The 22,704-nt window shown below is 42.8% G+C and overlaps 1 protein-coding gene across 4 annotated transcripts in view; it reads right to left on the reverse strand.

Annotated features, from left to right (window-relative positions):
* Positions 1 to 5,378, reverse strand: part of LOC147605124 (RING-finger, DEAD-like helicase, PHD and SNF2 domain-containing protein) — a 72,499-nt gene extending 67,121 nt beyond the window's left edge. For 2 of the 4 annotated variants that reach the window (XM_086794427.1, XM_086794429.1), the window contains exons 1-2: positions 5,300 to 5,378; positions 5,114 to 5,199 (exon numbers count right to left, since the gene is read on the reverse strand). The gene's annotated coding sequence lies outside the window, so the exon portion shown is untranslated. Of the gene's footprint in view, positions 1 to 5,113 lie in introns of all 4 variants that reach the window. The other 2 variants (XM_086794426.1, XM_086794428.1) reach the window with 2 other exon arrangements.
* Positions 5,379 to 22,704: the final 17,326 nt, after the last annotated feature.

Consider the following 22,704-nt stretch of genomic DNA (forward strand, 5'->3'; position numbering starts at 1 on the left):
CAAAGCATTGAGAACTCCATCGGATACATATATCTACTGTGAGTTCTGTTTACAAACTTGGAGATCTTTTGGTTTAGACTTGGGACATTGGATATTGGTACTAGCCCGGTGCAAACCTCTTGTGGGTCATCCAAGTGGTGAGCTCGGCATCAGTTATCTTGTGCCTCGACATCGATCTCAGCCCGATCTTGACATCGACATTTTTGTTTGATATTGTATTCATTTGTTGTATTGGTCCTGGCTTGGAAAAGCCCGTGGATTGTTCCTGAAATAAATTCCTGAAGAGGGGGCGGGGCCTGTTCCTCGCTCAACGTGGTGTACTGTGTGAAACCCCCCTATTCCCATCTCTCTTTCCCCCTTCTCTCTATCTTTATCTCTCATACACATGGTTGCATCTGTCATCACTGCACGCTCCATTGGGCTTATACCTCCTACCCAGTCTACACCCAACGCCAGCCCTTTTTCCAGCAAGCAGCCAGCGCCATCTTCTATCCAGGCTACAGCCAATAGCCAACGCACAGCTTTCAGCGTTTGGTCATGCTAGCCATAACAGGCTGCCCAGGCTGTGATGCGCCACCAGGCTGTGGGCAAAAAGCCTGCCCAAACTGGTGCGCCTATCCAAGCCTAGCTACCTTGGCCGACTCAGATGCTCCTTGCGACCACGCTCCCAACAGTCCCTCAGAGCACTTGTAGCCACTCACACACGACCTTGGCATAGCCTCACATGGCCGCCATCAGCCGGGTCCCCCCTGCAAGTCATGCACATGAGATAACAATCCGTTTACCTTCTCCCCTTCCCTAGAAGACTCATCGCTTTCTAGCCATGCCCTCAACCACCGTGTGAACAGTTTCTATTTGCGTTAGAACTAGGCTCTGATACCAATAATGTAAGGTCACCCTAGACCTAGCCCTTGAACAATCTGACTAGAAACCAAATAGGAGCGAGGCTTAAGGCTCACCTCCCAGTCATAGAGTCCTCCGGACTCACCCCCGAGCTGGAGGCCATAGCTACATCCTTGGAGAAGCTCCTTCGCACACCTCTCGGCCTTCAATTTCTCTCAATCTGTGTCAGGCTTCTTCTCAGAAGACTTCTCCGGTGAAGCCTTCCCTTTGCCCTTGTTGTTATTCCGGCCTTTCGGCCATTGGCCAGTTAAGGCCTCCGAACCTCCACTGTGAGGAGGGTTTGTGAATCGTTCCTCCTGGTCCAAGACCATGGGCACAAGCTCCTCCCATGTAATGGTGATAAGCCTGCCACTAGTAATCAAAGAGGAGTAAAAAGCGGAATACTGTGCAGGCAAGTGGGACAACAAAGTAATGGCCATATCTTCTGATGATATCTCCTTCCCAGCCTAGAGGACTTCCTGCTGAAGGGCCTGCAGCTTGTTAATGTGCTCCCGCATCGTCGACAACTTTGCAAGGTTCATAACCTGCATCTGTACTTCCAAGGAAATCCTCTTCATGGGCGATACCCTGTTACAAAGATAAGCCAAGTGCTGCCCTATGCCTCTAGCTAGCGTCATATGCTTTACGTGATTGATTACTTGCGGTGTGCAGTTGAGGAAGATAAATGAACGGACCCTGGCGTTGACACAATCCCACATCTGTGCCTGTGCCTCGCGGTCCTTCCTGGTTGACTGTAACTCCCCTTCCTCTGCTTCCGGCCGTGGAACCCCGATAACGATGAAATCAGCAAGGTCATATGACTCCAGTACAGACTCCATCATAACCTTCCAGATGCCGTAGTTGTTCTCGTCCAACTGACGGTCCACTGGGAACATGGGGAGTGTTGGGATCTTCACATGCTTCTCTCAGCCATCTCTAACAAATCTGCCATCGCGGGGATGTAACTAAAAAAGGGTGGGAAAAAAAAACTTTAAACCTGGAAGTGGCTATCCAACAACTCAGCCTGCCTTCCTCTTGCTTCTTCTCTTCCGGACAGTCCCTATCCCTAACAATCCACCCATCAGCAACGCAACAATCCCCCTCTTGCTCAGAAAACTCCCAAGATCTTTCAAGAGCCTAGGGCTCTGATACCATGTCAAAATACGCAACGGAGATGATAACCAAATCTGAGAGACCACAAGAGCAAGTAGAGTGCAGAAAATAGATAGCACAAGAGAAGGAGAGAGATAGGCGTGTAACTCTGCTCTATATACACAAGATCTCGAAGTGTAAGACAAGATACAATGGCAAGGGGGCTATGGGGCCATTTTATATGGCCCCAAGAGAGCAGTCGGCCAATAGAAGGGGCAACCGACTAGGACTGTATTCTCCACGACCAACAAAACTGCATCAGTCGGCCAGCATCAATGAAAGGTCGTGGACCTGAATGAACAGTCGGCCAGCTCATGGTGATGAACCCATGTAGTCGGCCAGCTACTGGGACATGCTGCCATCACAGGGCAGCCTCCCAAGCCATGGAAAACTGGGAAAAATGGAAAAAAAATACGGGGAGTGAGGAAAAATGAGAAAACACCTACCAAGGGCGGGCACACCCACAACAGAGGCCCTAGTGTCTGATAAAGACTAGAGATGACTTCTAATAGTTCTCGGGCAACGGTCCCAAGGGAGGTTTATCCTCCAAGGGGTGATGTGAGAGTGCAAGACTCATTTCTCAGGAATGAAGACCAAGACAGTGTTCAAAGTCAGGGCAGGAATGGATTGTGGACTAGATGGAACAGATGCATAGATCTTATTCTGAGACAGAGTGGTTTTGGAGAACGGGCCAGGCTTTCAAAGAAAAGGGTTGCCAGGGATGGATGGATGACAGAGGGACTTCAGGAAAAGATTGGAATGATGACAGTCATCCAAGAACAGGTTGGAATCCCATCATCAAGTTTAGCAGAGGGAGATGTCATGTGCATGAAAGATGCCATGGACATTCTCAGGTGCTGGTCCAGAAGAGGCAGCCAGATAAAGAGAGTGAACCAGATAGAGCTAGGACTTGGAGCACAAGGAGCAGTGTTGGACTAGAGAATGGACTTGGATCCCTATCGGCTGTACCAGAAACAGAAGAAGAGCTGTCGGCTGAGACCAGAAGGGGCTGTCGGCTGAATCAAAAAAGGGGCAGCTACATGCGCATCATTTATATGATTTTATGTCCAATCAGCAATCGGCCAGCTCTCCATTAAAGTTAAGAGACTATAAATAGCAAAGTGTGCTCATAGTTCTAATCATTGAGTCCTTTAGGGATTGGATCAGTAGGGTCCAGCTTTAGGACTAGAATTTTGGTGTTTATCACCCTTTTTATGAAGACAACCTAGGGCTGTAGAAAAGTACCTTTTTGTACTATATTAATATACTGAATTTCCAGCATCTCTCTCTCTCTCTCTCTACTCTCTCTTCATATCTGTGTTTTGCATCAGCATGTTTTCCAGGAGTGTTTAGGGCTGAAAGAAGACTCCCAGAGCTTCCGCATGTTACACTAAATAAGAGGGTGTTCATAGTGGAGAAGAAGGCGGGCAAACGGAGGAGGAGGTGAATTGCGGTCAGGAGATGTGGAATGCAGGAGGGGGGCAAGGTGAATGGCGGGCAGAATGTGCAGCCGCACAAGTGCAAGAAGGGGGGGGGGGGGGAGAGAGAGAGAGAGAGAGAGGAGGCTGCACAGACAGGAAGAGGGCGAAGGGCAAAATGTGCACACCCACGGGTGCACACAGTAGGGTTGCATGCAGCATGGGGAGCTCGTGAGAGGACCTTGTTGTATGGCTCACTTCTGAATTTCATGGTGGCATGACTTGTTTCAAGTCCAATCCTCATTGCATAGAGTGACTATATCTTTAAATGAATCATTAAATCGCAAGTTAGAGATGAGGTCGGGCGACCTTTGGGTGTGTTTGGATATATGCAGGAGAGACGTGCAATGACAGTTATTGTTTGGAAGACTTTTAAAAGTCTTCCGTTGGATTGGAGACTTGCATCCACCCAAAACCTCAGTGGGAATCTTAGATGGATCAATCATATTGATGCGGCTATATCTCATAAGTTTACTGGCACATTTCACAATCAGCATCATCCTGGGTGGCTGGGTGTTTTCTCCATGACAAGAGTGCCATTAGAGGTGTTAGCGTTGCTGTAGCAGGATGAGGAGGGACATCAAGTTTTTTGTTCTACCCAGCAAATGGAGATTGATGAAATGTGACACATAGGAGATTTATTCATGGTACTACCCTTCATCCCAGTGAGAGTAGTTAGTCGCTTCTCGAAGCACTGAGCATGTTGGCCCTCTGCATCCCATGGGTCTTGGTGCTTATGGCTGTATGGTGGATGTCCTATCAGATATCTTCATTGGGATCCTATTGAGTGGGAGTATATTGATGCAGCCAATCTTATAAAGAGTGAGCCTTTTTTCAACTACATCGTCCTCTTTTTACTTGGACAGATTCAAATGACTCTTACACTCAGACTGCTCTGGAAGAGTTATGGCGTTACTCCATTGATTCAAAAGAAATTTTGGCACAGACTTTGACACTCATTTCGGAGGAGCCAGATCTCCCACTTCTTTTGGTTATTTTTACATCGTGGCCTCCCTGTTAATCAGTTGAGGGCTTTTTTTGGAGCAGACCCCTCTTGCCCCAGATGCCCAGTAGCTTCTAAGGTAGTACAACATTGCATATGGGGGTGTAGAGTTGCAGGGCTCTATAGCTCAGCTTATGTACACACGTGGTTTTTTGAGTGATGGTTTCTTTTGAAAGGCTTTTTTCCCAAAGTTGTATTTCATGGGCCCTGCCAAAAAGTGCAGGGCCAAGAGGGAGGCCGCGCCTTCCACTACGCGACAAGGCAACCCCTCCGAAATGTATCCTGGGTGATCATAGCAGAGCCCATAACCTCTTCCCCTATTGTCATTTGGAAACTAAGTGATTTAGCGACCACAGCAAAACCGGGAAAAGCTGTGGAGAAGCTTGGTAGGAGCTACAGGAACAGCATCTCACTGCGGGCCACACTCAACAGATTGTCCCAGGTACAGCCACACTTGTGGGTCCCAAGCCTTCGGTTCATCAGTTTTCTTGCTCTTATGCTTGCATTCAGAGCATGCTAGTTCAAATTTCCATAAACATCTCCAGAAGACTATGATTAAATGAATAATTAACGAGTACTTTTTCTTGAGAATAAGTACCTGTATATGTATTATGGACGGGTTCCGGCCTTCGGGCGCCGGCCTTCACATAGGCGTGTTATGTTGAGCCTTTACGCACAAAAGGTCTGCGCAAAAATCAAAATCGTTCAGAATTCTGCATTCAAGCTGTTACACTGCATACGAAAAGCACCGTAGCATGCTTTCGAAGCGGCAAGCTGAACCTACCCGGCAAGGTACGTGGGCTTTTCCCGAACTTGGCCATTAGCTCTCTATATGTGCCAAAAGTGCCACAGAAACTCGGCCACACCCACAGCGTTTTTTTTCTTACATTAATTAATTAGTTGTGGATTTTTCTTTTTGCCCATAATATGTATGGCATGACTAAAAACATATGTACTCGTATAAGAAAAGAAAACAGTTGTCGAATTGCATGTGAATAAAGAGTTCTAGAGACATTGCTCTGTTTCTACCCCTCGCTCACTTGGAGGCTATAGGCAACAGAACTCTCTCTCTCTCTCTCTCTCTCTCTCTCTCTCTCTCGTGGAAATGAAGGGATCTCTCGTTGGATATCATTGGGTCGTGTAGAAAAACGAGCTTGCTATTGTAGGGAAGGTGAGGAGGCGATGGGGTGAATAGTTGCCAATGGGAGAGGAGGTGCTTGAACAAGCGGTGGAGAGGCTGAGAGCATTGTGGGCGCTGAGCACATGGAGAGTAGGGGGAGATGCCGGTAAAGGACATGGTAGCTACCGGATGATCTCAGGAGGAAGGGGGCTGGGGTTGGTGCACAGAAAGCCTACGCACGGGCGAGCAAGGTGGCCAGCGAGAATAGGAAGGGGACAGAGGTGAAACAGGGGGCCTGCGCTCGCCGGGGGGAGGGGGGGGGGTAGGGTGCGAGGGAGGCAGGTGAGTTCAATGCCTCCAAAGGGCGAGGGGGGTATGGTAATGCTTAAGGCATTAATTAAATGCCACGTAATAAAGCAGACGAGTTCAACACCTGGTCTGCACAAGGGCGAGTTCAATGCCTCCAGAGGGCGAGGGGGGTATGGTAATTCTTAAGGCATTAATTAAATGCCACGTAATAAAGCAGGCGAGTTCAACGCCTGGTCTGCACCTGACCAAGCGTTGAACTCGCTTGCTTTATTACGTGGCATTTAATTAATGCCTTAAGCATTACCATACCCCCCTCACCCTCTGGAGGCATTGAACTCGCCTGCCTCCCTCGCACCCTAACCCCACCCCCTGGTCTGCACCTGTGCTGCAGACCAGGCGTTGAACTCGCCTGCTTTATTACGTGGCATTTAATTAATGCCTTAAGCATTACCATACCCCCTTTCGCCCTCTAGAGGCATTGAACTCGCCTGCCTCCCTCGCACCCTAACCCCACCCCCCTGGTCTGCACCTGTGCTGCAGACCAAGCGTTGAACTCGCCTGCTTTATTACGTGGCATTTAATTAATGCCTTAAGCATTACCATACCCCCTCTCGCCCTCTAGAGGCATTGAACTCGCCTACCGCCTCCCTCGCACCCTAAGCCCACCCCCCCACTCCCCCCCCCCCCCCCCCCCCGAGCGCAGCCCCCCTGTTTCACCTCTGTCCCCTTCCTACAATAAAAAGTGTGAATATGTGAATATATATGTCTGGGAGAATTAGAGATTCCATAGTGGAAAATAGTTCTTTGGTATTTGTACTTCATTTATGCCATGATCATACATAGCTCTCTAAAATCCATTCATACATAAATATGTTTATATATCGCTACATACATGTATGCATGTATGCATGTATGTATGTATGAAGTAGAAAGAGTATACTTATGTCTATATGCATTTAGTTATGTTTAAAACGGAGTCGTGCTTGACTCTTGATATTGCAATGAGAAAGAGTCAAAACCAACAATACCAAAAGAATCTACCAATGACAAAGGCATGATTGATTATGCCCCCTGCAGCCTCTTGTGTGCCTAGAAAGAACAGGTCATGCGGCTAGCACTTGATCTAAACACAACCTATTTGACATGTAAACCATGAAATTGCTCAAGTTAGATCAATCGTGACTTAGAGCATCTCTAGACTTTTTGTCATCTACATTAAGGTTTTCTTCCCAACAAATAACTTATGTACCGATCCAAAGAATATTGCTCCCCTTCCATCGCCACGTCTAGTGATGGGATTTCCCAACAACACTCAATGCATGCAAGGGGCTATATTACAAGCTCGTGGGCCTGAACATACAGCCCTAGTGCTTCAAATCATTGCCTTGAACCACATTCTATGAATGGAATATCCTTACACCACCTAAAGTTGGAGCATGAGGGTGAGGCCAAACTTTTCACACAACTCACTCACTTATGGCAAGTTTGAGAGCACATGCTTACCCTCAACATGCGAGATTCATGATCGAGTTCATTTCACACACAACTTGTTTGATCATTTACAACAAGTTTATCACAAGCTTTTTATTAAAATGTGATGATGTAAAACCACGTGGTGATGATGATCTTGTGATGAGCATTGCTAATGTTGATCATGCTTCCTCTTGTTTCCATACGACCATTGATCTCAAAAGTCACTTTCACATGATAAGCTTTATCCCCAAGGAGGTCACTCTTTAGAAATGTATGATATCACGTGAGTTAACTGACGATATATTTTTAAATCATGCCATATACAGTGTATACAAGGGGTATATTTATAGGTTTCCTTGGTAGTATTAGGGGTGTTAAAAAATTTAATATTTTTAAATACATCATATCACATGAGTTAATCGACAAGATATTTTTAAATCATGCCATATACAATGTATACAAGGTGTATATTTATAGGTTTCCTTTTGTAGTATTTATATATAGGGGGTGTAAAAAATATGGAAGGATACATGTAAATATATATTGGACCCTTCTATAAAAAGGAGTTTGTATACAATAGGGGGTTCTCTAAAAACAAAAAAGGAGTTTGTACATGAACGCACATGATATAGACATCTCTTAAAAAGTGACCACCTCGGGGCTTTATCTTGGTATGGTTTTCTAGCTTGGGGGATTCATGTATAAAGTATGTAACCTATCACTTGAGTTCAACAAAAGAACATTTTTAATTTGATTTTTTAGAGAAAATTATTTACACAAGAGTGCCATTAATACAATTTTTTTTCAAAAGCCACATATTTATATTGAAAAAGGGTTAATTTTAAATATGCAAAATCTACAGATAAGGAGTTTAGATATAGGCCTTGAAAGCACGTGATATACTAGGTTTACAAATAGTGAAATCCTCGAGTTTTCTGGCCAATGTGACTATTTGACATAGATAAAATTGTTTTAGGCATGGTGGTTAAGGCAGAGAACCTAAGGACATGCTAAAAAAATCTAAAATAGTTGTTTTGACCCTTTCACACCTAACTAAACATTTAAAACTTGAAGAGTTTTAAACCAATGGGAAGAAGAATTCGACATCGTTAACGTGTTGGAATTATTGGAGGTACATTAAGCTAAGCGCTACCATGTGAGAATCTAGAAGAGTTTTAAACTAGTGAGAAGGAGAATTCGGCATCGTTAACGTGTTGGAATTATCGGAGGTACATCAAGCTAAGTACTACCATGTGAGAATCTAGAAGAAGTCAACCCTTGTTGTTGATGCTATTATACAACTACCACCAAAAGTGTGTTATCCCAAGGCTCTTCATGGAATTCTAAAAGAGGTTTTATGTGTTGGGAATTCATCCCTTAGATGTATTAATTGAGAGAGGTATTGCTAACCACTTTGTTGTGATGCAATGGAGGGAGGCATCAATGTAATTGCTTTCATCTTTATACCACACCATTGTTGATTATAGGGACACACACAAAAGATAAAGCTAATCTAATTTGTTGCACCTGTGTTCTTCTTCTTGCCTCTCTCCTTGGTTGTACCAATAAGTTTTTTCTCGGCTAATGAGCTGTTTTTTTGTCTTAGTGACCTTTTGGTTGGCCTTATTAGCAAGCGAGACACCCTAGATGCAATGTCATGCCTTCTCTCAACTACTGCAGTAGCATTTGTAGCTATTGATAGAGAAGAAGATGTGAGCTAATAACTTCTTATGAATGATGGTGCTCTTATTATTGAGAGGAGATACTTGAGATTACCGCCTTTGAGTTTCAAAGAAAGGTGGGGAGAATGCATGAAACAATGTTCCAAAGATGATGAGATGTTGCCAATTTACAAGAGAAAAAACACACGCTTTCTCTCTCTCTCTCTCTCTCTCTCTAAATGTTCTATTGATAAGAAGAGGAAAGAGGGAAGAGCAAATCCCAAATCCCAAGATGAAAAACACCAGAGCCAAAGGAAGATCTAGCCTCTATTAGTGGTAAGGCTAGAGTGCAAGAGGTGCTTACCCCACAAAAATCTCCCAAGAACCACGAGGAAGAAAGGGAGAGGAAAAGGAAGAGGGGGAGCAGTAAACAGAGAGAGGGGTGCCTATCAACAAGTTAAGGATGCTCATCTTGAATTCCACTTAGAGATCCCAACGAGAATAATAAAAAGAGATGGATATTGAAATTCCTTCTTACACATTTATCAAGCATAATACATACATCAACACATGGATCTTCATCAATGTGTACGATCTCCTTCTTACACATTTATCAAGCATAATACATACATTAACACATGGATCTTCATCAATGTACGGTTCATTAACATCAATGTATGGTCCTTCATTAACATTTTAGATTGCATTAACACATGTAGCCCCATCAGTGACTTTAACTCCTTGTTTGTGAGCCTCGATACATTGACATATCCCTAATGTATGCACTCTCCTATCTTTGGAGATGATCATGCTATTGTATCTATCACATTGTATCATAAATTGAGTAGATTTTGGTTAATAAGGGTTTATAGTCTTTTGATTTTATTGTTTCATATGGTTTAAAATCTTGGGAGAGTGACTAGTGAAAGGCATGGTTACAAAAGCTATTTTGTTAGGTTTCACTTCAAAGAACTAAGCTAGATTACAAGTGGTTTTAGGAGTCAATTAGGAGAGTAAAGAGAAGAAAATAATCGATCTAGGATTCCACTTTATCGGCTGATAAAATGGATTTTTATATTCACTTTACAAGGAGGAATGTTGGTTTGGTATTACGAGATTTCATATAAAATAATCATTTTTACTTCTCTCTCATTTTGATGCACATGCATAATAATTATCTATTTGCTTATTTATGAGTGTGCTATCTTTGGTTGAGTGATTCTCCATTTCCATATCCCCTTTGCAAATTTTTCATGTCATTTGGAATAAGAAGGAAAAGGACTATGATGTTTAGAGAGGAGTAAGAGAAGACTTCATTTTTTAGATGCGAAAAATAAATAGTCCTTGCTAGAGAATTGAGACAAAGGACATTTTATTATTGCAACATGAAGGATCTTTTCAAAACTACAGTATAATGTCAACAGTACTAGGTCCTTTTCACCTTGTTCTCCTGCTGAACATTCTCACTAGGTCCTCTTTTTTAAAGTGGGTTGATGTATAAACATATTATGGTTCGCATCTAACCCAAAGATATGCAAATATACAAAATAAAGGTTCTTGCATGCTCAATATGGTCATCCAGCTCCTACCTTGATTTGAAAGTTGGGACATGTGCATGATGGATTCTTTCCCATAGTCACTCGGTATTTTTCATTGCGTACTAGTGATTCCTCAAATCTCAATTACAAACACTTCCATCTGCCCGACCTTAATGACCAAGTGCTCAAAGACCGTAGAGCTATACTTGAAATTACCAAATCTATTCTCTTGGCTGCCATATATCTGATATGCCACTTCTCTACCTTGTTGACCATTGGCCTACATCATTTGCTTCTTGACATTGTCCCTTTTGCAACACAAACCCACTAGCCTCTAATGCTTGGATCTCATCCACAATCAGGTTTGTATCTCGTCCCACTGGCCAAACAACCAGGGGTCTAGCAGGTGATTGACAGATGGTGTTACATACTCTCCAAGTATGATCCATGTTGCTGTTACAAAACCACATAAACTGACACCTTTTCCCCCCAGAACATTCTCTCATACCATAGAAAGGAATTGGAACACCTTGCCCGCAGTTCTTGATGCTCTTTTTGCACTTGCCATCTCAGCCACCTAACCATCCTTGGCAAGTTACCTTGCTATGAAGAGATGTTCGACGTATAGCCTGCATTGAATCGTGTATGTCACTCTCCACAATTTTCTACACCTTTACTTTAGTTTTCTCTCCCTCTGCATTGTGTTGACCACCTGTAGCTAAAGGAATAGTGGGTGGAAAGCTTAATCTCCTACCTTGTTTCTTGTGTGGCTGGTTTTTTGTGACATACTCTGGATGATATGATGAGTTATCTTCCTCAAGATTCATAACTATGGGGTTTTGACACCGACTAACAGTAACGTTATCACCAAAAAAGTTTAGCTACATGTGCATTAGTGTGCCACTCACTGCTTTCCTCACCAATCTGCTAGTTCTTGATGGACTTGGAGCTTTTGATGTTTTGGCCTTCTCCATCAACTTTGTTATTGTAGGGGCCTGCTCCATGATATTTACCTTGCATGAATGAATGCTTCTTTGTGGATTGCAAGAGGGCATTAGCAAGGTCTGAAATAGCTGCATCATATAAAGAGATGGTTCCCCTGAAACCCTTTCCTACTAACCAACTTACATGTTTCATTTATGCTAGATTGGTGGTCGGCATGTGCGGCACACAAGCATCGTCGACATCCTACACAACAGGAGATTAAGTTAATTGCAAGGTCCAATCGTATTCTATACCAGATAGTTAAGTTGACAATTTAGATTCAAAATACAAGCTATTCTTTTCAAAAACCAAGAAAATAATACTTACCCCTACAAGATGTTTCCTCCAATGGGGATATCTAGTATGCCACCAACTAAGCCCCAATAATCCATAGCTAGTAAGTTTTCCAATAACTTTACCGTTCATCCACCACACGATCTAATGTGTCTGTATTTTAAACGTACCTCTTCCTCACTTAATACACAACGCCACTAACGACATAGTCGCTTGTGCTCTTCCTGAAAATTCCTAACTACATATTGTACTGTATGGATGTTTAAGCTTTGTTCCCAATGAAAAAGACATTAACGCTCACAACCTTCCAATATATTCTCTGGTCCATTATTATAGACCGTAACTGCTCTCCAGTTGGCTCCAGCTTCATTAGTCATTAAGCCAAAAAAAATTGGCTTAGAAAAGCCTTTTTGAACCATAACATTGTTAATCATCTCCCAAAAAAGCACTTATGCCACTCTGTCATCCTCTTTCATTTTGCAAGTTGCAATTGTTATGAGCTCTTACAAGCTGCATGCCATCATAACGACAATTGGAAAAGTACTAAACATAAGATCAAAATTTTGAGAACTTTACAAGACCAAACTGTGCCTTGGATCATATACATGTGCAGCCATTGTTGCCCATCCTTGCACCACATGCTTAACATGATCAAAACAAACCCAAGCCTTCCTCAAATCCCCGTCTCATGTTTGGCGTATACGGTTCACCAGATCTAAATCCAATGCAGGCCTTGTGTGGTTGACATTTTAAACACATAACACTGGTCTGACTCATCTAAAGCTTGCCCAGGAAAACGACTACCATGGAAGAACTCAAAAGCGCATTGTCTCTTCAATTCTAGGATACTTGACTCTGCTCCTTGCACTTAACCATTGATCCTGGAAGCACGCACCATCCTCCTGAATCTACAAGAGAATTGGACAACTTAACAAACTAGTAAACGTTCATTCATAAGAATTACCAAACAATTAAAATCAATTACCAAACTAGTAAACGTTCATTCACAAGAATTACCAAACAATTAAAATCAATATGGAAAGAACATTACCTTTGACATTGAATTAGGGGATGCATGTGTTCCAAAAATAGTAACAACTCCATGTTGCTTATATTTGATTCATTCTTTGTATGCTTCCTAATAACTGTATCCAATACGAGTTGTTTGGTGATATCCATTTGTATCTTCCTTGGACCACTTGAGCCACCTCTGAAACTGCCTCTTGCACAAGTTCTCTTATCTTTTGTAATGCTTTCCTTGATGTGTCCCTTTGTACCTCATGCAAATGTTTCCCTTGATGTATCATCAATCTCAACATATGTGGATCAGTAGGCATACAATAGTACACTGTAGCACCACTCATTCTTCTACATACAGGTTTGTTCTTGTAGTAGAAATAAGCTAGTGATCCATATTCATCCGTTGTTAAGCCTAGAGAGGGAAGTTTTTGTGTGAGCTTGCCTATTATGTGAAAAATTACAAAGTTTTAATAAATACTCTTATGAATCAAAGTTTATTGAAATTAAGCCAAGACAATAAGCTTACCAATCCATGATGTTGTATTCGGTGTGCCGTTCATAGTTCTGCTTCCACACAAGGCATAAGTGCACTCAAATAAGCCTCCACAAGAACTCTTTTGTACAACTCTAGAAAACTTCACATGACTCTTTGTAGGTTTCACCCAACAATGGCCATCATGTGCTTGCTCCATTCCTTGCATTAGAGAGGCTGAAGGATCACGTACATTCAGCAACTCAAAAGCCACATTACCATTATAGATTTGAGGAATCTCTTCTACTTTCTCAATACTACGTGTGCTTGCTAATAACAATCTCTACGAAGAATACCAGCATGAGATTCCTCAGACAATAAGTATTTGGCCACACTCTTTTGAAGTGGTGTACCGGTGGGAGAATCTCCTATTGTAAGGTCAATAATGACTTCTTTTGGGGTGCTTGCTGTAGTGTTGCTTGACTCTCCTATTATTGGAATAACAAGGTACTCTATTGTTATATCTTTATCAAAGATATAACATGGTTCCTCCTCCTGTAGGTCTAGCTGAGTGGATAGGTATAAGATGATCTACACCATCATCTTGTGGTTTGATTGTAAAAACTTTCAATCTAGAGCGAGGACATAATATTCCATCAAAATCATTAGCTTTAGTGATATAAAAACGACCCTATACATTTCTAACAATAGGATCACTCTCCAAACCTCCCACAAAAATATAAAAAGAAGTGTTCACCATGGCAAGAAAAGCTCTTAGAAAACCAGCTCATAAACACACAAGCTCTCAGAAAACCAGCTCACAAACACACAACAAACTAATGACAACAAATTCAAAATCTAAACACGAATTCTATACATATTATAATTTTTTAAAAATTATACTCATTTTTTAACAATGATCATTATAAATAATGTCATTAATACACAAAATCTAAAATTTATTTTTAATAATTATATTATATAATAAATGCATGCATAACTAACTCTCATTTAATGATTATTCCATAACTAACTCCTATATAATGATTATTCCATAACTAACTCTCATGTAATGATTTGATAACCTTTATATCTCTGCTCTGATCCCAATTTAAGCTATAACCTTTCTGCCATCTCTTTTTATGATTTCATCCATTTTTATTTCAAGTAAAGAGTACATCCTTGTATTGTATAGTTCTTAAGCAACTGATTTTAACCCCAAGTAAAGATGTGCTTGAAAAGAGTGGTTAGTTTAGGCATTGCTTGGAAAGAGTGGGTAGTTTAGGCACAACTTCTTAGCATAAGAGAATGCATATGCAATGTGACATAAGAACAATGTCCTTCCATCACCCCATGGAGTCGATGCTAGACAATAGCATCGTACGTGTGATTGATAAACTAATTGATCATGAGAGAGAAAGAGAAGCATTAGTTGGTGGGGGTCGCACCCTTAGTGGGTCATGGTTCACCGTGGGGTCACCCTTAGTTAGTGGAGGGGCGGGTTGCCCATAGTTGGCGAACCCCCCACCCATTAAGGTCTTGGTTGGGGGGGAGGAATCGCCCTTAGTTGGTGACCCCCCCTACCCACTTAAGGGAAATGGCTGCCCTTAAGTGGGTGGTGGGTTGCCCTTAAGTGGGTGGGGGTGGGGGAGCGACCCCCCCCACCTACTTAAGGGTGATGGTCGCCCTTAAGTAGGTGGTGGACCGAGGTTGCCCACCACTAAGGGGGGACCCCCTTAGTGGTGGGCCGAGGTTGCCCACCACTAAGGGGGGGACCCCCCCAAAACCCACTTAAGGGCGACGGTCTTCCTTAAGTGGGTGTGGGGGGGGATCGCCCTTAAGTGGGCCACCCTGCCCCCCCACCCACTAAGGGCGACCCCCCCCCCCAAACCCACTTAAGGGCGATTGTCGCTCTTAAATGGGTGCGGGGGCGGGGTCGCCCACTAAGGGTGACCCCCCCAAACCCACTTAAGGGCAATTGTTGCCCTTAAGTGGGTGCGAGGGGGATCGCCCTTAGTTGGCGAACCCCCCCACCAACTTAAGGGCAACCACCATTGCCCTTAAGTGGGTGGCGGGGCGGCAGGGTCGTCCAATAAGGGCGAACCCCCCCTAAACCACCCACTTAAGAGCGACTGTTGCCCTTAAGTAGGCGGGGCCCACCCACTCAGGGTGACCATCACCCTTAAGTGGGTGGGACGACGGGGTCGCCCCACCCACTTAGGGGGGGTAGTTTAGGGGGAGGGGTCGCCCACAAAGGGCGACCTCCCCCTAAACTACCCACTTAGGGGTGATTGTCGCCCCCTTAAGTGGGCGGGGGCCCACCCACTAAGGGCGACAGTTGCCCTTAAAAGGATGGGGGGGAGGGGTTGCCAACTAAAGGCGACCGTCATCCTTAGTTAACGACCCCCCCACCTACTAAGGGCGACCATCACCCTTAATAGGTGGGGGAGGGGAGGGGGGGAATGGTCACCCTTAGTTGGCGAGCCCCCCCACCAACTAAGGGCGACCATTGCCCTTAGTGGGGGGTGCATACGCCATTCCCCCCCTTCTCCATTAAATGCTTGAGTCCCCACCCCCCCCAACAAAATGCGGCAGCCCTCCTCCCCTCCCCTAAACAAAACGTGGCAGCCCTCTTCCCCCCCCCCAAGCTAAACGTGACAACCCTCTCCCCTCCCCGGCCCCCTAAAGCAACGCGGCCCCCCTGAAATGCGGCAGCCACCCCCCCTGCAAAGAAAAACGCCCTCTCCCTCCCCCTTCCCTCCTAATAGCAAAACGTCCCCTCCCCTCTTTAAAACTAAAACTCTCACCTCTCCCCCATAAAATGATAGCCCCCTCTCCTTCTCTCTCATAGAATCTCTCCCTCCCTAAACCTTAAAAGGATAGCCCCTCCCTCTCTCTCTAACACACACTCTCTTTCTCTCTCTCACGGAACTCCCCTTCTCTCTCTCACCAACCCTTCCTTTACTCTCTTTTTTTCTCTCTCTCTCTATTCCTTTTCCTCTCTTCTCTTTTCCTCATTGTTTCTTCTCTTTCCTCTCTTCTTCTTTGTTTCTTCCTTCTTTCTCTTCTTTCAAAACCTAATTTTAAAACCTTATTTTTTTAATTTAATCTTTTTTTCTCTCTATTTATATTTATCCCTCTATTTATATCTATTGCTTTTTTGCTTTATTGTTATCTTTTGCTTTCTTATATCTTTTAGGACTCTTTCTTCCTTGTTCAATCTCCTTCTTCTCGTGCTACTGCTTTGTCCTCATGGCGTCTCCCCAATTCCAAAGAGGGACACGTGTCCTTGATGTTCAGTGATACCAAGGTAGCTACTGCGACCGTTTTGCATATAGATCCCATCGTGGATGCTATCCATGGAATTGCTTTGCCGCTTGGTTATGTTGGCATGTCGATAGAAGATGTTGAAGTGGGAGAAGTTCCTCACCCTTTTCCCCTCAAAGATGGTGATATTGACAAGTTAAATCAAACTAAAGGATACATCATTGTGTGGCTAGCCAGAGATTGTGTAAGTCTTATTTTATCTCTCTCCACCTTTCCAATTATGCTCTTTTTTAGTGATTTTTTTAAGAGCAATTTATCTTGTATATGCCGATGTGTTCGGATTGTTATAAACACATAAAAGGAAACCCCACATCCTGAAGCATGCAAAACGTGTAAAGAGCACACTTGCCAAGAAGTGACAAGTACCTGCATCTATTGGCATGTTGCCGATAGATGCAGGTTGATTTGCTCCATCTCCTCATCCCATAATCCTGTTAGAGAAGTGACTCAAGATGATGTTATTGAATGGGATGACATCTGGCGATTGAAAAATGAGGAGTTCAAGAATATGATTAAAGGCACAGAGTGAGAATTCATGAGCAACAAGATGTTCTATGTGTGGGATGGCAATCATCGAGTTGTGGCATGGATGGAAGAGATTAATAAATGTGAGTCTACTTAAATTGTCTACTTTTTTGAATGTGGTCTTTTGTTTTATAAAATAGTTTTGGGACTAATTAGATTTGCACTATCTAACTGTAGCATTCAAGAATGTCACATCAAGACATCCTTGTGTTGATGCTATCCTAATTGAATTCAATGAGGATAGCGAGGGGGAGGTTCTCATAGTGATAGCTCGCTTAAACAAGAAGAGAATATACGTTTTAAGACTCTTTTGATTAGGAATATTCGATGTACTATGTTTTAATCTTTCATCATAACCTTAAATTTTCGTGGGCTATGTTTCTTCTTCCCTTGTGGACAAAGTGTAGCTCATTAGGGCACTTGAGCTGGCAAACAAAGAAACAATTATAAAGCACACCAGAGAGATGAACAAGGCATGGATTGACAAGCATGCCTCGACACGGAAAAAAAGTGTAGCTCATTAGGGCACTTGAGCTGGCAAACAAAGAAACAATTATGAAGCACACCAAAGAGATGAACAAGGCATGGATTGACAAGCATGCCTCGACACGGAAAAAAAGGGCCACCCATAACTAGGAGCTTTTGGAACTTTCCCAAATAGTATTCCTTAAATCTTTAGACACTTTCAATATATGATTAACATTTGCATATCATCCACTAATGTTATAATTCGTGAATAATAGGATGAGTATCTCGCATCCACTCGACATATTGATCCCCTAGTAGATAGTTTGCCTGCACAAGAGTTTGAAGAGAAATGGAGAACGTCATTTTCTAAAGATGAAAGAAAATGGAGGCATGCTACAAGGTGGCTAGCGCGGTGATTTGCAAATCCTGCACAAGGGGAAGGTTTCTTTGAGTAAGAAATCCTACACTATTTCCTCTGTCTATTTCATAGGCAGTAACAACATTTTATGGTTTTAATGTTGCGGTTTAATTTTGGTATTGTGTTGCAGATGACTAGTGCAAGTTAATTGGGATGAGAAACCGAATTGTTTGACAGAGGATAGGCTATACAGCTTGGCAGCTAGCTCATTGCCAAATGACCACAAAGCACATATTTTGGATATTTTGATTGATGGCAATTTGTAGAGGCTGAAGGATCCACAAATCCCTAAAAGTATGTAATAATTACTTTCGCTATCTTTTTGATATTTACAAAGTAATCTATTTTGTTTAAATAATAATTTAAATGGCAACGCAACAAATGCAAGTTTATTCAGGGATCGGCTTCGAAGAGAAGTCATATAGCATGAGATTAGAGTGCAAGGTGTAGTTGTCCTTGCAACAATATCAAAAAAGTACAAGGTAATTTTTTCAGATACATTCCTAAATGACCTCGCCAATCTTAAGAGACTATATTTTGGGAAGCTGTTTGAGGAAATGGTGGGATCCCTAAAGAAACAAGGTGTGGTAGCTTCAAACCCTGATGTCATCAAGGCTACCAAGTGTGCTGTGTTCAGGTGCGTAACATTCTATAAAGCATACTTACTACTTAGTTGTACTCTTATATTTGTAAAATGAATGGATATAATAATGTGTAGATGGATTTTTAAGTGTTGCCATATATATAGGCAGTGATGTGTGTGAACACACTTAGGACCGTCGGGGTACTTTTTCCCTCTTTAGGAGGGTTTTTCCCCCGGCTTGTATATACGCCCATTATTCTAGGGCTATCTTATCTTTTGTACATTTACACAATCTAATACACTGTGTTGTGTGCATTCTTGCTTCTTCTTCTACAAGCTTTGTGTGCTTTCCTGCAACCCTAATTCCAACAATTGGTATCAGAGCAGACATCGGCTCCCAAGGCTACGTCGTCGGCACCCTCCGACTCACGTTCTCCGATTGAGGTGAGCTTTCACGAGTGCTTGCAGGTCCCTATACTCTGTAAATCAGCCTGTAGGGCTTTGTGTTCTCAGAAATCGTATCTAAGGTCATTTTGGGCTCCGTTTTATGCGTAGGCTCATGCCTTGATTGCACTTTCTGTCAAACGTAACATCACCCCACATAATCGTTCAGCTAAAACAGCAAAACAGACTTGGGATATTCTAGCTGGTTTGTATGCAGGTCGTTAACGAGGCAAAAATCTCTTACCTGCGTAAAGAGCTGGAATCGAAGATTATGCAGGAAGATGATGACATGAATGTTTTTCTTGCTGAGATTAAAGATCTCAAGGAACAGTTGATTTCTGCAGGTGAGATTATTCCTAATCATTCTCTTGTGCAGACTGTTCTTGATGCTTTACCTGAGTCATATCAGAGTTTTGCTTTCACGTGGAGACTTGTTACTGAGGACAGACCTGATGTTGTCAAGTATGATACTTTAGTCAATAAGCTCTTACAAGAAGCGCAGTCCAGGCAAAACAGGGCTAGGCAGCGTGCAGTAGATCAGGCATTTATTGCTGCCCAGCAGAGAAGAAGTGGTAAGGCAGCCCCTTCCACTGTTTCTTCTCCTATTAATAGGTCTGCAACTTCTTCTCCTTCCACAGGTAGCAACAATAAGTCTGAGAAGGCTCTTGATAAAGGCAAGAAAAAGATCAGGTGCAACTATTGTAAGGCAAATGATCATGTCATTAAGAATTACCCTAAGCTAAAGGCTAAAGAGGCAAAGAAGAAAGAGTCAAATGCAGCCACAATAGCGGATGCTTCTACAAATGCAGATTCTGCAAATGTTGTGCAGGATAAAGAATGGGCGTTTAGCGTGTATTGCCAGTATGACCCATCTGTACATGATGCATGTTTGGTAGTTTTTGTTGACTCTCATGTATGGTATTTTGACAGTGGTGCTACAAAGCACATTACCTCGCATCGTGATATGTTCACTTCTCTTAATGGAAATACTGTCACATGTGCCAATAATGCTTCTTACCCAGTGAAGGGCATTGGTAAAATTATGCTTACTGCTGTAAATGGCAACGCTTTCACACTTTCAGATGCTTTGTATGTGCCAGGGATAAAGAAGAATCTATTATCTGTCTCTGCGCTTGCTAGACTTGGACTTGTAGTCAAATTTGTGGATGACAGATGTACTGTTCATGATTTGACTTCTGGTGATACGATTATTGTATCTGGCACCTTGTTTCATGGGCTATATGGGCTCAATTCTTATGACAAGTGTGTGGAAGATTCAACAAATGCAGTTTCTGATGAAAAGGCAGTTTCAGATGCAAAACTATGGCATGCTCGTTTTGGTCATCTGAACTTTGCTAGTTTGCTGCGTTTGCAGAAATTTGATATGGTTGCTTCATTGCCCCCTCTTGAGGCACCATTGAAACATGTTTGTGAAGGCTGTATTTTGGGCAAAATGCAGCGTTCTACATTTCCAAAGGATGGTTCTGTGCGGGCCACTCGCAAATTGCAACTTGTACATAGTGATGTATGTGGGCCTATGCAAACTCCGTCATTTGGTAAACACTTGTACTTCGTGACTTTCATTGATGATTACTCAAGGCATGCATGGGTATATCCACTGAAGGCAAAGTCCGAAGTGTTTTTGTGCTTCAAACAGTTTTTGCTTATGGTTGAAAATGTATCCAATTGTAATGTGGGCACCCTTCGTTCTGATCGAGGGGGGGAGTACATGTCTAAAGAGTTTGATACATTTTTGGCTAGTCATGGGATAAAACACCAATGTACAGTGCCGTATACCCCTCAGCAAAATGGTGTTGCTGAGAGGAAAAACATGTCACTTATGGAGATGGCACGATGTATGGTCAAGAGCCAAGCTTTGCCACATGCGTTTTGGCTTGAGGCTGTCATGTGTGCTGCATATGTACTCAACAGGTGTCCCACTAAGGCCTTGCAGTCTGTTACTCCATATCTGTTACTCCATACGAAGCTTGGCATGGCAGGAAGCCTTCTATTGGTCACTTGCGTGTCTTTGGTTGCTTGGCCTATGCTTTAGTGTCTGTGCAACAACGCAAAAAATTGGATGATAAGGCTGTCAAATGCATTTTTGTTGGTTACAGTGCTGAGAGCAAGGGTTACAGATTGTATCATCCGCAGTCAAAGCGTATCTTGATTAGTCGAGATGTTGTTTTTGTGGAAGATGCTGTGCAGCCTTTGTTATCATGTACCAAAGAGACAGGTGTGAGCTCACGGGATGTATTTGATACGTTGTTGCCTCTATTTACAGGTGGGAATTCAAATGTAAGTTCTAATGAGGCAAATACTCAGCCTATGCAGATTTCAAACGACATCATAGATCAGCCTATTTCTGATGCAGATTTAGATGTAATTCATGAGGATAGGGCTGAAAATGAGTAGGCTAGAGGTATGCCTAAATGGCTGGTGCAAACCTTGCGTGATAGTAAAATTGATGCACCTATATCTAGTTGTACTCGTTCAGGTTTTCAGCATGCCTCTTATGCATCAGATTGTTATGCTTTGGCTGTGTCTAGTATGTGTGAAGAGGAAGAACCTCTTTCATTTGATGAGGCACAAAAATCAGAAAATTGGTTGGCTGCAATGCAAAGTGAATATTATGCTATAATGAAGAATGGTACATGGTCTTTGTGTGATTTGCCTATTGGTAAAAAGGCCATTGGATGTAAGTGGGTTTTTAAGTTGAAACGAAAGCCAGATGGCAGTGTTGATCGCTATAAAGCTAGACTTGTTGCAAAGGGTTATGCTCAAGAAAAGGGCATTGATTTTGATGAGACCTTTGCTTCCACTTGTCGTATGACTACCATTTGTAGCATTTGTGCATTGGCAGCTCATAATGGTTGGAATGTACATCATAAAGACTGTGTTCTTGAATGGAGATTTGCATGAGGAGGTGTATGTATTGCAGCCTCGTGGTTTTGTTCAAAGAGGGCAGGAAAACAAAGTGTGCAGGTTGAAAAAGGCTTTATATGGTTTAAAGCAAGCTCCACGAGCTTGGTATGAAAAGATACATGCATATTTGACTGCACATGGTTTTCAGAATAGTCCAACAGAAAGCACTTTGTATGCTAAACGTGTGGATGATGTACATCTAATCATTGCTCTCTATGTCGATGACATGCTGCTCACAGTACCAAATGAAAGTCATATTGCTGATTTTAAGGCTGATTTGAATGCCTCTTTTGAGATGTCAGATTTGGGACATTTGCATCATTATTTGGGGATACAATTTAAGCAGTGTGATGGAGGTATTGCTTTGTGTCAGACAAAGTATATTGAGACATTATTGCGGAGATTTGGCCTTGAAGACTGCAAGCCTATTGCTACTCCAACCTTTCTCACCTGATTATATCATTGATCCTTGCAACATGATGCATTGGGGTAGATGCCCAGATGGGACAGCATGGTGAGTTATGGAGTTAACTCTTCATGTGCTCCAAAATAAGGGCCTTACATTTTTTGGTGGAATTAAGAGAGATATTTTCTTTGCAGGTGGATCTTAGCGTGGATGTGACTTTTG

This window comes from Cibotium barometz, chromosome 60 (assembly GCF_041138505.1).
Source record: "Cibotium barometz isolate CiBa-2024 chromosome 60, ASM4113850v1, whole genome shotgun sequence".
Lineage (NCBI taxonomy): Eukaryota > Viridiplantae > Streptophyta > Polypodiopsida > Cyatheales > Cibotiaceae > Cibotium > Cibotium barometz.